The sequence below is a fragment of the Ipomoea nil genome, unplaced genomic scaffold, assembly GCF_001879475.1.
Source record: "Ipomoea nil cultivar Tokyo-kokei standard unplaced genomic scaffold, Asagao_1.1 scaffold2845, whole genome shotgun sequence".
Taxonomy (NCBI): domain Eukaryota; kingdom Viridiplantae; phylum Streptophyta; class Magnoliopsida; order Solanales; family Convolvulaceae; genus Ipomoea; species Ipomoea nil.
Window position 1 is genome coordinate 3637766 of NW_017619273.1, and position 16879 is coordinate 3654644.

At 31.1% G+C, this 16879-nt stretch overlaps 3 non-coding genes across 3 annotated transcripts; all 3 read left to right on the forward strand.

Moving 5' to 3' along the window:
• The first annotated feature begins 719 nt into the window (after nucleotides 1-719).
• Nucleotides 720-791, forward strand: TRNAF-GAA. The gene has a single exon. It is a non-coding gene; the product is annotated as a tRNA-Phe (tRNA).
• A 62-nt stretch (nucleotides 792-853) lies between these two features.
• On the forward strand, nucleotides 854-925 carry TRNAE-UUC. Its single transcript has one exon. It is a non-coding gene; the product is annotated as a tRNA-Glu (tRNA).
• An 8907-nt stretch (nucleotides 926-9832) lies between these two features.
• Nucleotides 9833-9905, forward strand: TRNAF-GAA. Its single transcript has one exon. It is a non-coding gene; the product is annotated as a tRNA-Phe (tRNA).
• The last annotated feature ends 6974 nt before the right edge of the window (nucleotides 9906-16879 follow it).

Sequence of the window (16879 nt, forward strand, 5' to 3'; positions counted from 1 at the left end):
TCATTCTAATTATTTTATTACTTAATTACAAGATATCTTTATTTGATATTTCTATTTATTTTATAGAATAGATTTATATTATAGAATAGATTTCTAGAAAGAATAACAGATACAAATAGTAAATCAAGGTACCCATCTATGATGAACCTTCCCTCTATTTTTGTACCATTAATAGGCCTAGTATTTTCGGCAATTGCAATGGCTTCTTTATTTCTTCATTCTCAAAACAATAAGATTGTTTAGATTCAACGAGATCCGGATCCAATCTCATCCAAGTTTTTTTCAAAACTTAGACTTATATTGTATCATAATACGGATATCTAGTTAGTAAAATAGAGTCTAACGTGTGATTTTCGCCGAACAGAAAGGAAAAGGTTCTTAAGCTTTGTGGAAAAGTTTTTTTAAGCAAACAACAATGTTGTTAAACTAAAGAGATCAAATCAAGTAAACTATATCGGCCAGGCTTCTCATCCTAACAAACAATAAATAATGAGGATCCAATGCTTTGGTCAATGCGTGAAGAATACAATTTACCGATCTTCTCACATAGCAGACCCAAACATTTGTGATTGTATGAATATGAACTAAACTAACACACTCTTGGATAGTAAACAATTTAAATAATTTGCATGTGCTGCATATGAATTCCATTTTTGGGCTGTATTATAATCAAAGAGTTTAAGGTATTAATATAAAAACAAAGAAAGTCTTTCTCAATTGCGGCGATAGCTCAGTTGGGAGAGCGTCAGACTGAAGATCTGAAGGTCACGTGTTCGATCCACTTCACTGCAACTTCTGTCTATTTTATTTTTATAATGTAAAATAAATTTTAAGTGATTGAGTAGAACATGTATCCGTTGTCGTCCAGCGGTTAGGATGTTTGGCTTTCACCCAGGAGACCCGGGTTCGATTCCCGGCAGCGGAATTCTCTAAATTTTTATCACTTTTCTCCTTTGAGATTTTAGTATTACACTCTAGGGAGTTAAGGGGGCCACGCAAAACTGCAATGACTCATAGTGTTGAATGAAGACATTTTGAAAAATATTTTGTGACACTTCCCTCTATTTCGTGTAGTCACAAATAATATCCTTTTCGTGATAAAAAAAAAATAATTCGACACTATTATGTTGAATAATTGTATTATTATTATTATTATTATTATTATTATTATTGTCACGGATAGTATGGTACTTGTGACAAGAAAGTATTTGTTACGAATAAGTTGTCACTATTACTATAATAATAGTGGCGTAACATACATTGTCAATATTTGTTGTCACTAAATATATGTGCATTTTGGCGGCATTATAATTATGGCGGGAACGAATGTAATTGTGACATAATATAATGTGGTTACAAATTTTGTACTTTTGTGACAAATAGTTGCTGGTCACTCTTGTGTATAATAATTTGTGACAACTTATTTTGTCAATAACAATACAATTGGTTAGTACCATTAGAAATGAAAACAATTGTGAGAAAAAAAAATACTATTATGACTAATAAAAATATTTGTGACGTTTTATAATTCTGTAACAAAAATTACTAAATAATAACCTTTTTGTGACCAAAAAAATAATTCGACACTATTGTGTTGAATAATTGTGATAATTTTTTTGTCACGGATATTATATATAGTACTTGTGACAAGAAAGTATTTGTTACGAAGAAGTTGTCACTATTACTATAATAATAGTGTCATAACATACGTTGTCACTATTTGTTGTCACTAAATATATGTGTATTTTGGGGGGAACGAATGTAATTGTGACACTATATAATGTGGACACAAATTTTTGTACTTTTGTACGCTAAAAAGGAAAAAAAAAATTCCGGCTAAAATTGAATGGAGAATGCAGCGGAAGAACCATTCGCTAAGAAAGTAATTGTCGTGGACTACTTCTCCATGTTTTGAAAGTCGTTGATCAAAGTTGTTAATGACACTATAGTCGTGGGACTAAAAGTGCAAAAAAACTCAGAGATGTTAGCACTACACATTGATGACAACAAAGAAAGCATACCCTATGCAAGGAGAAACATTCATGGGAAGGGATGCCTTATCATTATCAATTCAGATCGTTGTATAAATTTGGCTTGTGATGTCATGGTGGATTACTTTAAGTTACTTCTTATCGATCACCCCAAATCATATAGTCTTACTGATTCAAGGGTCGTGAGAGTGACTAAACAAGTTTTAATTTATTTTTGAATTAGCAAGTATAGTGATGAGGTTCTATGTGATATTGTGTGAATACATACTGCACATGTTTTGCTAGCTAGGAAGGTGATAACAAACAACATGATAGACAATTTTACTTTAATGAACTCAACTGTAGATAAATTGTCACATACAATAGATTTATATATGTGTTTAAGCCTCTCGTTCCAAAATAAGTAAAAGAAATTCAATTGAGGTTGAAAGAAACTCTCAAACTAGTCTTGAAGCTAGAAGCCTAGAAAGAAGAAATCAAGGAGAGAAAAATGGAATCTCCACCATTAGAAGTGTACTTGCCACTCCAGCCCTAGCTTGAACTTAGTTTGTGGCCAAACGAAGGGACTACAAACAATGGTATAGTCCGAAGGAACAACCTAAGGTGTTACCTATACATTACAGTCTCTCTTGGTAACTAAAAAAAGACAGTAAACAAGAAAAAAGAAGAATGAAGTTAATTGGAGCAACTCGTGCCAAGCATCTCAAGATGAAGTTGTATAAACATGATAAGGCAAAAAGTGAGCTTGCTAATTTGTCTTTAATTTAAGATTCGAATTCGAGAACAAATCTATTTCAAGAAAGGGAGAATGATACGAACCATTCTACAACAATCATTATTGTGTAGATCATGGTCCACACAAGTTGTATGGACCATATTTTGTATATTGTAAAATAATGTACATTCAGTACAAAAATTATGTACATTATATTTAGGGGATGTACATTATTTTTGTACTGAGTGTACATTATATTGTATAATGTACATTCAGTACAAAAATAATGTACATTTAGTATATTAAAAATGTACTTTTTGTTATACTCCACATAACACTATGTGGACCATGGTCTACACAATAATTTGCCATTCCCCAAAAGTTCCAATAAGAAGTCCATTTGAAAAATGAAAGAATTATACATGCCCAAATCCAAGCCCAACCAAGGATGGCGGATACTTAAATCATTTTACTTGCATTAAAGCTGATATGGAAGAGGCTTAATCATAACATTTTCCAACTTAGAATTTTAATTTTAGATTATCTCCAAGATCAACTCTGTTATAAAATGTATAAATTAAATATCCTAGATAGCATGACCATTCAAAGGGATGCAAAAGGTCTCCTAGATAGCAAGACCATTCATAGGGATGTGAAAGGTCTCTTAGATAGCATGACCATTCATAGGGAATAATATGTGAAAGATCTCCTAGCATGTATATATATAGGGTTGTGTACTTGTGTATTCTCCTCCAAAAAATCCAAATTTTTTTATAATCAATAAAATTCCTTAAGTTTTCTTTACACTTGCATAAGAATTCTTTCTTTTATTCGTAGACCTATCGAATAGTGTTCTTGATTCATCGATCTATTGAATCAAAACCCGGATTCTGCTAACTTTAGATTTTAGGAATGTGGAACTATCAATTCATAGAATCAAGGGATCGAACTACTTGAGAACCCAATCTATTACATCAATATTGCATTCTTGAGGAGCTTGAGGCATGCTAAGGGTTATTTCTTGGTCCTTCGTGAAATTGGAGTTCAAGGGAGACTTTGTGTACACCAAAGGTAACTCTTATTATCATTGTACCTTTTATTATCATTGAATTTGAAAATATCTTGGATATAATTCTTTGAATGAATTATCTTTATAAGGATTCATATCAAACATGAGAAAGTAAGTTTGGAGGAGATAAAAGTAATGGAATTATGGCTAGAGGTGGGTTGAAAGCCCTTGATCATTTTGGGCTACTGATACTATATAGAGGTAATATTTTTATATCAAATGTATTGAATCATTTTTTTTTATTTTTTATTTTTTTTATTTACGGGGAATGAAACACATCATTTTCTAATACTGCATGTTAAATGCATACGTGTTCAAGTTTGTTTGAAAAAGACCCTTGAAAAAGTAGACATAAAAAATCCAAATCATCATGCTAAAAAAGTAATTTTGACTGTAAATTTGAGTAATGTGTGTATTTAATGAATATATTTTATTTAAAATTTATAGATAAGAAAATTTCTGTATCATTTACTGCGGTATTTTATGTATATAACCAATGCATAGCTATATTTATTAAATGTGTGAAATAAAATATATTGCATTTTATATCCAAAAAATCATAGAAATAATAGGTAACAGAAACAGATTTCATCATACGCCCCAAAAATACATTTTTGCAAAGTGTAAATTATTATAGAAAAAATTGTAAGTTATGCCCCTCTATAATATGTCAATTATCAATTATCAATGTAGGACAGAATGGGATGTAAAAATGATTTTTTTTTTTAATAATTACCTAATGAACCAAATGAGATACAGGCTATGTTTGGCAAACCTAGTTGAAAAGGAAGTTGAAAAGTAGCTGAAAACGGGTTATAAGTTAGAAGCTGAAAATTGAAGAGCGGTTAAGCTAGCTGATTATGTTAAAAGTGTTTGGTAAAATTAACTTTTTGATAACCAGATAAATGTAAAAAGACTAAAAATGACATCTTCATAAAATATAAATAATTTTAAAGTTAAATAGGTTTGTTTACATACAAAAGTGAAACACATATCAAAGTCACACGTTGCCATAAATATTGAAATTCCTTAATTTTCTTTCTCCCACTATATCGCAATTGATCAACCTTAGGGATATGATGCACGCGGCTATATGAGTACCATCAATACATCAAATACAATCCTAAATCCTAAATAATAATAATAATAATAATAATATAGCACAATAAAAAACGCCAAAATGGTTTTAATTGAGAGGAATAAAGGATGTAATTTTATTTAAAATAATAAGGATAAAGATGGAAAAAAAGTTAAGAAGCTACTAGCTTATTTTGGAAATATTATCAAATAGAGCTTAGCTTATTAGTAATTTAAAATAAGGTATAAGCTCCTAAATAAGTTCTGTCAAACAAAGCCATAATTTAAGGAATCAAATTTGCAATGATTATGAGATATAACATAGGCTCTAAATACCAAGATAAGCATGTTTGCAGGGTGCGAGTATTGGTGAAAGCAAAAAACTTGCTCCATGCAGTAAAAAATTAATACTCTTGTAGTTTCTAACAAATATTAGTATTCAACAAACTCTCAAAATCTCTCATTATCTGTAGAGCATCATTGAATTCAACAGTCTTTTCCATCTTCTCCAATGCTATTCTGGCAGCTTCTCTTTCTCTTTGTCTCTGGATTATGACCTCGGGATCGGCCTTTGTTCTCATTTGTAAAAGTGTTTGGGCAGCTTTGATTTCTTGTTCAATCCTGGCTTTCTCTGCAATCTCCAGTCTCTCTCTTTCTTCTTGTTGTTTCAGTGGGTTAGCATTATCTCCTTCGTCTTGATGATTTGCTTTGAAAATGAGATGTGCATAACGTTTCTTCATCAGCGCAACACGTAGAGCCTTAGTTGGAGAAAGCTGAGCAGCAATAGTAGTAAGTGAAGTAGTAGTGTGAATCGCCGGGCGAACCCTTCCGCAGTCTTCCCTTATACTCCGCTGCCTCTTTTCTTTTCCGGCATCTACTTCAAAATCATCAAATCCACGCTTCTTGGATTCAGACTTTTTGTTTCCATTCCTCGTCATCTTCAAACCCTCGTCTCTTTTCTTATTTCCTTGCATGGAGATTCCGATCTTCAAATTTCCTATCGTCATTGCTGGGAAATCAGCCCCCAAACAAATCCGAAGAAAAACTCAGACTCAGTCTCAGGCTGTACCTCAGATACTCAGGGATGATATGATTGTAGAGAACGATTATTGAAATGATCAGAGAGAAAGTGATCGAAGGAAATGATCGCGGCTACCGTTAAGAAGAGAGTTACGATAAAGAGCGGGAAACAGATCGAGTAACTAAGAGCACCGCCTCCCTCACAACTCAAATATAATAATTAGGAAATAACAGGTTGTTAATTGTTTACACTTAAATAATACTCAAAAAAAAAATATTCATTTAATTTGGATAGGTCTAATATTACTTCTAAATTTTGGATTACGTAATCCTTCATTTAAAATATTACTTCTTTCCCAATTTAATTTAAGTAAATTATTAGATCGATAACCCCATAATAAAGTACTCCGTATTTCATATTTTAAAATTAATTTTTGATTATTTCCTCAATCCATTCCCACTTTCCTTTTGATTGATATAAACAAATTTATTTTTTTAACCACCTAGGGATGATCAAGATTCCGGCCTCAAAATTTCATCAACCTACTTAATTCGTAAATAATGTAATCTTATCTCGGAAGGATCTTACTCGAAAAAAGTATAGCCGGAAGAAGAATATTCGAAAGAATAAGATGTCAGAAGGAGATGAGTCAAAAGAAGTGTTTTTTGAAGAATTTACCAAGTTACACTTCCTAAACAACTTTGTTTGAGTCAACTTTTATATGATTGGCACACACCGCATATAAAAAATTTTCAAGGTTGAGTTTCTAATATAATGGAAAAAATGATTTATCAACCTCGAAAGGAGTTCATTTGACAAATGATAAAAAGAATTGTTAGACACATTCAAAGTTAAAATCAATATATACTACTAGAGACGAATTAGAGATAAACAACGTAACAATGAGATCGACTTTTTGGACCAAAGTATGCTTATTACACAAATACGGAAACGGTCTTACCCAACTATGGTTCATGGCATCACAAATCAAGTATTTGACAGCGGAAATTGGGGAATGCGGTATCTTTTTTATGGCTACCACTTGTTGAGTGACCATGCATGCACAAATTTGAATTTCATAATGCGGCTCAATCTACGTCGTCTATATAAAAAGGACTTCATGCTTACAAGAAAATGTTTCTTGAACAACTTCCTGATTATCTCTATGCAAATTAAAAATGCTTTCAAGTATCATTTTTCATTCTAAGCATAAAATAATCCAGATTCTTAAGTCCAACCTCAAACTTAACCATCACTTTCTTTGGAGGGCATTGACCATCTAGCAATGTGACTTCGTGGTTGACCCTTGGCGTATGGTGATCAGACAGTGAAGATTGAGTCGATGAAGAGTTTGAGATTTTCTCAAAGGACTGCTAGTGAGAGAAACAAGTAGTTGTATTAGCAAAAAAGTTTCTTGTGACTTGTATTTGAGACGCCTGAATTATTAATATATAATTGTACTTAATGTAAAAAGTTCATAATTATATTTTTGTAACACACTTACATATTTCTTAATCCCTAACAGTAATACCTTTCTGCAATGAAGTATTTGCAAAGGCTGCTAACTTATTGGTATATATAATAATCAGAAATTAAACTAGTACATATTTCTTTCGTTCACTTTTTGGGGCCGGTTCTCAAGACTCAAGATCAACATCAAGGACCATTATGGCTTGTTCCTGCAACAACGTAACGCCAAGAGAATTATGATCAATTACATAGAAATGGTTACTACAAATTAAAACACAATTTAGCTAGTCAAGCTTTGTATCCACAATGTTATAAGCTAAACTCTCAGGACCTATATATTGCCTTCTTAATTAATTTGAGTCAGTTAATTATGAGCATTCTAGATCTGTTTACCTGAAATGTTATATTGTGCAATCGTGTGCATCAAGCATGGTAAGAGTTAATATCAGTTAGGCTCATTCTACTATTGATTTACCTAAATATGTCCTCTTTAGGGACAAAGTGATCTTTTCATCTCTTGGTTTGACGGTGATTTGATGGACAACTAATGAAAGGACTTAACGAGCTGAGGTAACATTTTAGTACTCACAAATATGACAAAATGTGATATTAAATAGTTTCACAAACTTTATAAAGGGGAACTAATTAAATTACCTACAATCAATGAGACTAAAATATTTGACACACAAACAATGAATTAAAAAGAGTTAATTTCATTTTTGGTTGTAGATTTATAGGTGGCAGTCCATTTTAAATCATTTTTTATCAGAACATTTACTTTTGGTCTTAATATTATTATGGCATGACTATTTTTGGTGATTTATCTACAAAACAGTTTAAATATCATTAAAAACAAGGACATTTTGTTCTTTAATTGTGAATTTTTTTCAAAATAAAAAAAAAATAAAACATTAAAAAATATAACTTTCCTCAAATATATGTGTATATATATATAATTGTTCAACCTACTTTGTATAATAAAAGATTGAAATGTCTTTGTATTTAACGACAACTCAACGATTTTGTTAATGGATAACTAAAAATGGCCATGCCACAATAAGGCAAATTATTCTGTGGATCCGGGTCCAAAAATTAACAATTTATATACTGAATGTTCAAAATTTACATACTGAATGTTCACAATTACATATTAGATGTTCACAATTTTTATATACTTAATATTCACAATTTACATACTGGTTTTATATACTAAATAATCACAATTTACATACTGAATTTTTACAATTTGAACCAAACATGCTGTAAAGGAAAAGATAGTTATGCAAATGACACTTGATGGTAGTTTCTGTTGGACAAGAAAGGAAACAAAATGTGCTATAATATAATTATAACAAAGCGGGAATTCTAAATTAATAAATCAAAGCGTTATGATAGTACAAAATATACATATTTAGAAAGTGGGCTTATATTAAAATTAGTAACATCTTACTCTATATAATAGCAAAATGTTTTTTGCCAATCAATTTCCCGCCTAAATGAAATTGCATCATTTTAAGGTATTAAATACCAATTAAATGAAATTGCATCATTTTAAGGTATATAATGCAGCATACTTATCTATTTTCAATACATGTTAATCTACAATTATTGTTATTTAATGATGAAGCAGGTAATACATTCCAGTATTTTTTAAGTTAACATTTTATTATATAAATTAATTTAGTGTTAAGCAGGTTTTATTTTTTCTTTCATGTCATGAAATATTTCATATTTAGTTTAGATTTATATATGTTGTACGTATATAATTATTATTATTATTAAGCAATTTTTAAGAAAAGATTTTCGTAGTTAGTTTCAATGTATGATGATGATACTGTATTTTTTATTTATATATTGTCAAGTATATGTACTATAGGCTTTAATTGAAAATCATATTAATAAATGTTTTTATATATAAGAAAATTTAATTTCATAATTTTTTATTGTATATTGTTTGATTTCCTAATTTTTAATTTTTTTTTTTTATAAAAATGTGTGTGTGTGTGTGTGTGTGTGTGTGTATATAATTATTTTAATGTACACTTTTTAAATCTCATGTGGTATGTTATAACACAATTCTTTATAATATATGCTAACAGTATGTGATGTTCGATATAACAACCAATTTAGTATTGTTAAAGAAATATACATTTCAGAATAAGTTTTAATTTCATGATTAATATTTTATTTTATTGTTTTAAAAATATTATCAATAATAAAGTTACTTAAATTTTATGCCGTGCATCGCACGGGGCAAAAACTAGTTAATAGTTAACAATACAATGTATGAATAATACAATTTACCGATCTTCTCACATAGCAGACCCAAACATTTGTGATTGTATGAATATGAACTAAACTAACACACTCTTGGATACTAAAAAATTTAAAATAGTTTGCTAGTGCTGCAAATGAAATCCATTTTTCGGCTGTATTATAATCAAAGAATTTAAGCTATTATAAGGAAACAAAGAAAATCTTTCACAATTGCGGGGATAGCTCAGTTGGGAGAGCGTCAGACTGAAGATCTGAAGGTCACGTGTTCGATCCACGTTCACCGCAACTACTGTCTTTTTTATTTTTATAATGTAAATATATTTATCATATTATAATAAGCTTTTAAGTGATTGAGTGCAACGTGTATCCGTTGTCGTCCAGTGGTTAGGATATCTGGTTCTCAGCTAGGAGACCCGAGTTCGATTCCTGGCAATGGAATTTCTTGCATTTTCATAACTTTTCTCCTTTGAGATTTTAGTATTACACTCTAGGGAGTTAAGGGGACCACGCAAAATTGCAATGACTCATAGTGTTGAATGATGACATTTTGAAAAAATATTTTGTGACACTTCGTGTAGTCACAAATAATAACCATTTTGTGATCAAAAAAATAAATCAAAATTATTGTGTTGAATAATTGTAATAATATTTTTTTTTTTTTTGTCACAGATAGTATAATACTTGTGAATGATGACATTTTGAAAAAATATTTTGTGACACTTCGTGTAGTCACAAATAATAACCATTTTGTGATCAAAAAAATAAATCAAAATTATTGTGTTGAATAATTGTAATAATATTTTTTTTTTTTGTCACAGATAGTATAATACTTGTGACAAGAAAGTATTTGTAATGAATAAGTTGTCACTAGCTATTACTATAATAATAGTGTCGTAACATACGTTGTCACTAAATATATGTGCATTTTGGCGGCATTATAATTATGGCGGGAACGAATGTAATTGTGACAAAATATAATGCAGATACAAATTTTTGTACTTTTGTGATAAATAGTTGCTGGTCACTCTTGTGTATAATATTTGTGACTACTTTTTTTTTGTCAATAAAAATACAATTGGTTAATACCATTAGAAATGAGAAACAATTGTGAGAAAAAAAATACTATTTTATCATTAATATTGTCACTTTTTGTTATGAAATTATTAAAAATATTTGTGACGCTCTGTAATTCTGTAACAAAAATTACTAAATAATACCCTTTTTATGACCAAAAAAAAATAATTCGACACTATTGTGTTGAATAATTGTGATACTTTTTTTTTTTTTTTTGTCATGGATAATATAGTACTTGTGACAAGAAAGTATTTGTTACGAATAAGTTGTCACTATTACTATAATAATAGTGTCATAACATACGTTGTTACTATTTGTTGTCACTAAATATATGTGCATTTTGGCGGCATTATAATTATGGCGGGAACGAATGTAATTGTGACAATATATAATGTGGACACAAATTTTTGTACTTTTGTGATAAATAGTTGCTGGTCACTCTTGTTTATAATATTTGTGATAATTTTTTTGTCAATAAAAATACAATTGGTTAGTACCATTAGAAATGAGAAACAATTGTGAGAAAAAAATACTATTGTCACTCTATGTGATGAAATTGTTAAAAATATTTGTGACGCTTTATAATTCTGTAACAAAAATTACTAAATTGTGACAATAATTGTGTTGATTTCAAATTTTGTCACTAATTTATGATAATTGTGACGAGTAATTAGTTGCTACAATGACTTTGTCACTATAATATTTGTTTTTGAAAACCTTTTTGTCACTATAATTAAATAAATGAATATTGTGTGAAGTTATGTTATCAATATTTGCCACTAAAATTGCATTTAAGTTCGTGTCAAGTAATTTGGTGTGAACTAGGTAATAAATATTGTGGTAACTTAAAATACAAATATTTAGTGCCTCTTAAAATGGATGTAATTGTGAAAATACATTTTATAATCACTCATTTTTAAACTTTTTTTTTTTTTTTTGTGACAAATAAGTTCACTATCACTTATTTACTAATTTGCCATATCAATTCCTAGGGATTGCTTGTTCTGTGTTATGAATAAGAGCATGCATGGAGAAAATGGTAACAAACGGAGGACTTCAAGATTAATTACTCCATCAATCAAGCTTCGTGAATATGTTTGTGGATAAAAATATTGTTGTTAGTGGCCCTGCATGCATGTTTCACTACTACAGAAAAATGATTTAACGTCGCCATTATAACGTCGGTTTTTCGAAAAACCGACGTTAAATATTTAAATTTAATTTTTATTTTTTAAAAAATACATATGACGTCGGCTTTTTGGTACAGCCGACGTCGTATCTATAATATAAATAAAAAAATATATATAGTATACGGCGTCGGCTATTTATAAAGCCGACGCCGTATATCCCATAAAACTAAATAAATAAATAAATATAGTATACGGCGTCGGCGAGTATAAAGCCGACGCCGTATACTCGAATTAAAATATATATATATATATATATATATATATATATATATATATATATATATATATATATATATATATATATATATATATATATATATATATATAGTATACGGCGTCGGCTACGTATATAGCCGACGCCGTATATGAATTAAAAAAATAATAATAATTAATATAGTATACTCATTTCATTTAATACCTAACAAAATCGAAGACAAATCAGATCAACGCCGCATCTCATCGTCTCATCGCCTCACCGCCACCAAAACCCTCCACCACCGCCACTGTATACTTATCTCCACCACAGCCACCGTATATTCAGCTCCACCACCGCCACCGTAGACAGATCAGATCTCTCTTCGCTGCCTCGACGCTCGACGCTCGCCCCTCGCCGCTCGACGCTCGACGCTCGCCGCCTCGCGGCTTGCCGCTCGCCGGTCGTTGCCTCGCCCGCGCTGCCTCGCCGCCGGACGGCGTCGATCTGACGCATATACGGCATGTACGTGTATATATATATATATATATATATATATATATATATATATATATATAATCTTTTATATTTTTTGAATTTTGAATTTTATAAATTATTATTGTGTATATTTTGAAATTTTAGGAATAATTGTGTATATATATTTTTGATTTTATAAGTTATTGAGTAAATTATGAATTGTTGTGTGTGTATATGTGGAATTTTATGAAATATTGTTTATATATTATTGTGTATATTTCGAAATTTTAGGAATAATGCTACTTATGCTATAATATTAATATACACATCACTTATCACTAATACTATAATGCAGAAGGAGTTGAGTTTACTTTAGGGGGTTTGATCCAGTGCAAGGTTGTTAGAATCTAGATATATAGCACTCTAGTAGGGCTTATTATGAGGACAATGGTTTAATTAAATATAATCTAAATTTATTTTGGAAATTATAAAATTATGACAACCATTAATTATAAAATTTCTAAATTTATTTTGGAAATTTCTTACATTTGCATCTTTATTTAGGTAAAGAATCATTTGTTGAAAATCGAGATTAAATTGGCTATAAAGTTAGCAGCCCTATTACTAGTGTGTAGGTCAGACGATGCTACATCCAATTTAATATGCAACTAGTAGCAATTTGCCATAGATTATATGTATAATTGTTAGGAGAATATTACATTTAAATTATCAAGTCTTTTTTTTTTTAAATAAATGTTGAGATTAATATTACTAACTATTGTCATAGGGTGATAAGGTATTGGCTCGATCCTAAATCAACTCTGAAAAATATTTAAAGTCACAAAATACTCTGTATGAATGTTGGTGTGTCTGACCTATTCTCACTTAAACTTTAAATTAAACTTTTCTGCTTTGCTTACTTAAAAAAAAAAAGAAAAAGAAACTTTTCTGCTTTGCTACTTCGAAAATATTTGATTGGTTTATTTTTTGTTAGGCGTCAATCGGGTTTGACTAAGTTCAGTCATTGCTGCGCTCCTCCTCCACTGTTCTTCGCCGGTCTCGGGTACGCAATTTGTCTATTGTGTTTAGCAAGATTCAATTCACATTGTGTTTGACATGTTCTTTGGTTAGTTAGGATGTATAAGAAAGCATCTAGAATTGACAAATGGTTATTATTATTATACCTAAATTGCCTTGTACGTGATGGATAAATGCTACTTGTTTGCGTCCATTAAATGCTACTCGTTTGGACTATGTAAATGCTAAAATTATTGTAGTTGTTGTTGTAGTTATTATTATTATAGAAATTTGTTAAAATAGTGTTAACAAATGTTTAATTAAGATTATTATTATTTTAGCTAGATTGGCTTGTACGTGATGGATAAATGCTACTTGTTTGCGTCCATGAAATGCTACTTGTTTGCACTATGTAAATGCTAAAATTATTGTAGTTGTTGTAGTAATTATTATTATAGAAATTTGTTAAAATAGTGTTAACAAATGTTTAATTAAAGTTATTATTATCTAGATTGGCTTGTACGTGATGGATAAAAGTTGGATGATAGCTAATCGACTTAGTACGGAATACGAAGATGGAGTTAGAAAATTTTTAGACTTTGCAAAGAGTAACCTTCCGAATAGTAATAACATGTGGTTGTGTCCTTGTAAGAAATGTTGTAATCAGAAAATTAAAAGTTAGGTGAAGAGGACATATATGATGATCTAATCGTTAATGGGATTAATCCATATTATACACAATGGATTTGGCATGGTGAACGCGATGTGTCTACGACATCTAATATGTATGTTGACAATGAAGATAATGAGTCTGAAGATCGGTTGGATGAAACGTTTCGCGATGTTGGAGAAGAGTTTACCAATCGGTCAAATGAGTTAGATGAATTATTGAATGATTCAAAACAACCGTTATGGCCGGGGTGTAGTAAATATTCCCGATTATCTGCTATATTAAAATTATTCAACTTGAAAGCTGGGAATGGGTGGAGCGACAAGAGCTTTACTGCGTTACTTGAAATAGTAAAGGACATGCTTCCAGATGGTAATGAACTTCCCAATAGTACATATGATGCCAAAAAGATTTTGTGTCCAATGGGTATGGGATATACAAAGATACATGCTTGCCCTAACGATTGCATATTATTTAGGAATGATTACAAAGACTTGCATGCATGTCCAATATGTGGGGCATCTCGTTATAAAACAAGCGAGAATGTTGCTGGTAAAGTATGTTTGAAAAGGCCACCAGCTAAAGTTTTGTGGTATCTCCCAATTCTTCTAAGATTTAAGCGCCTATTTGCAAATCCAAGTGATGCGAAGAACTTAACATGGCATGCAGATCAAAGGATTTCTGATGGCAAGCTTCGACACCCGGCTGATTCTTCTCAATAGATAACATTTGATAATGCATTTCCTGAATTTGGTCACGAGTCGAGAAATCTTAGACTTGGACTTTGTATTGATGGTATTAACCCCAACGGGAATCTAAGTAGCAAGCATAGCTCGTGGCCAGTTATGTTGATAATTTATAATCTACCTCATTGGTTGTGTATGAAACGAAAATACATATTATTATGTTTGATGATTTCTGGGCCAAAACAACCAGGTCATGATATAGATGTTTATTTGGCGCCTTTAATTGATAACTTGAAGCAATTATGGGATGAAGGTGTGTTAGTGTTTGACACATACCGAAATGAGACTTTTAAGTTGCATGCAATGTTTTTTTGCACAATCAATGACTTTCCAGCGTATGGAAATCTGTCTGGATATAGTGTCAAAGGTCATAAGGCATGCCCCATATGTGAAGATAATACATGTTATCATCAACTTGTTCATGGTAGAAAGACGGTATATATGGCGCATCGGAGATTTCTTGATAAATTTCACCCTTATCGAAAATTAAAAAAGGCATGCAATGGGGTGCAAGACTATACAGATGCTCCACAACCATTGATGGGAATCAAGTATATGAACAAGTTGAATGCATCAATGTTACTTTTGGTAAGACTTAGAAGCTTAAATCTCAAAGAGGTAAGAGGTCAAAATCTACAAATGAGAAGAGTCCGTGGAAAAAGAAATCTATATTCTTTGATCTTCCATATTGGAAGACACTAGATGTGAGACATAGTATTGATGTGATGCATGTGGAGAAAAATGTATGTGATAGTCTGGTTGGAACTCTTTTGGACATAAAAGGTAAGTCTAAAGATGGACTCAATGCTAGATTGGATTTGGTTGAAATGTGTATACGACCTACATTAGCACCATGTTCCGAGGGTAAGAAAACATATTTGCCTCCCGCTGCTCATACTTTATCAAGAAAGGAGAAAATAAGTTTTTGTGAGTCTTTACGTGGAGTAAAGGTACCACAGTGGTATTCATCAAATATCAGTAGACTTGTTAATATGCAAGATTTAAAGTTGGTGGGGTTGAAGTCTCATGATTGTCATGTCTTAATGCAACAACTATTGCCAGTGGCTGTTAGAGACATATTGCCTAAAAAGTTGAGATACACCATCATAAGACTTTGTTTCTTTTTCAATGCAATTTGTGGAAAAGGTATTGATCCAAACAAATTAGATGAATTGCAAAATGAAATTATTGTTACACTGTGTCAGCTAGAGATGCACTTTCCACCTTCATTTTTTGATATCATGGTTCATTTGCTTGTGCATTTGGTTAGAGAGATCAAACATTGCGGTCCAGCTTATTTGAGGTGGATGTACCCATTTGAACGGTACATGAAAGTATTAAAAGGTTATGTTAGGAACCGATATAGGCCGGAAGCATCTATTGTTGAAAGCTATGTTGCTGAGGAGGTTACTGAGTTTTGTACTGAATATTTGGCAGGAGTTGAGTCTATTGGAGTTTCTAAGAATCGGCATGAAAGAAGAATTACTGGGAGGGGTACTCGAGGAGTCAAAGTGAATGTTATGCCTCGTGAAGATGTTGAGCAGGCACACTTGTACATCTTGCATAATACAAGTGAAGTCGAACCGTATTTAGATGAACACAAGGCGTTGCGTTGATTAGGGAGCAAAATCCAAAAAGGACAGACATGTGGATTGTGGGCGAACATAATCGAACTTTTATTAGTTGGTTCAAAAATAAAGTTCTTAAAGAGAATAATGTTTCTAAAACTGTTTCATGGTTAGCACATGGTCCTGGTTTGGATGTCTTATGTCATAATGGATATGACATCAATGGTAGAGTTATGTACTGAAGCTAATGCGGTATGTATACTAATAATATTTCTATTTTAAAATATTAAATAATTTACTTTTTAAAATAATAATTCTTACTTG